Genomic DNA, 617 nt, shown 5'->3' with positions numbered 1-617 from the left:
AGAAGATCCACATCTCCACCTTCGATTGTTTATGGAGGTGAGTGATTCATTGCAGATAGTCGGAGTGACTGAAGACGCACTGAGGTTGAAGTTGTTTCCGTACTCGTTACAAGATCTAGCACGAGCATGGCTCAATTCATTGCCACCAAGTTTCATATCTACATGGCAAGAATTAGTAGAGAGATTTTTGGTTAAGTATTTCCAACCTAGCAAAAATGCTAAGTTAAGGAACGAGATCACAACCTTCCAACAATTGGATGACGAGTCTTTGTATGAGGCTTAGGAGCGATTAAAGGAGTTACTTCGTAAGTGTCCTCATCATGGGATTCCTCACTGTATCCAGTTGGAGACATTCTATAATGGTCTCAATGCACATACAAGATTGATGCTAGATGCTTCCACAATTGGTGAAATTTTTTCTAAGTCTTATAATGAGGCTTATAAGATCATCGAGAGGATCGCGAGAAATAACTATCAATGGCCAACAAATCGAACAGCTTCAAGAAGACGTGTAGCCAGAGTTCATGAAGTTGACTGTTTCACTTCGTTATCAGCTCAGGTATCGTCTATTTCCATTTATGTTAAAACAATTAACCACTAATAGTACTAATAATTTT

General features: G+C 38.9%; 1 non-coding gene across 1 annotated transcript; it reads right to left on the bottom strand.

The window, feature by feature from the left end:
* Positions 1–220: 220 nt before the first annotated feature.
* LOC128034230 (small nucleolar RNA R71) lies at positions 221–327 on the bottom strand. The gene has a single exon (XR_008190360.1). It is a non-coding gene; the product is annotated as a small nucleolar RNA R71 (small nucleolar RNA).
* Positions 328–617: the final 290 nt, after the last annotated feature.

This window comes from Gossypium raimondii, chromosome 10, assembly GCF_025698545.1.
Source record: "Gossypium raimondii isolate GPD5lz chromosome 10, ASM2569854v1, whole genome shotgun sequence".
NCBI classification, from domain to species: Eukaryota; Viridiplantae; Streptophyta; class Magnoliopsida; order Malvales; family Malvaceae; genus Gossypium; species Gossypium raimondii.
The sequence above is the reverse complement of the archived record's forward strand: the minus strand, read 5'-3'. Positions and strand labels throughout refer to the sequence as shown.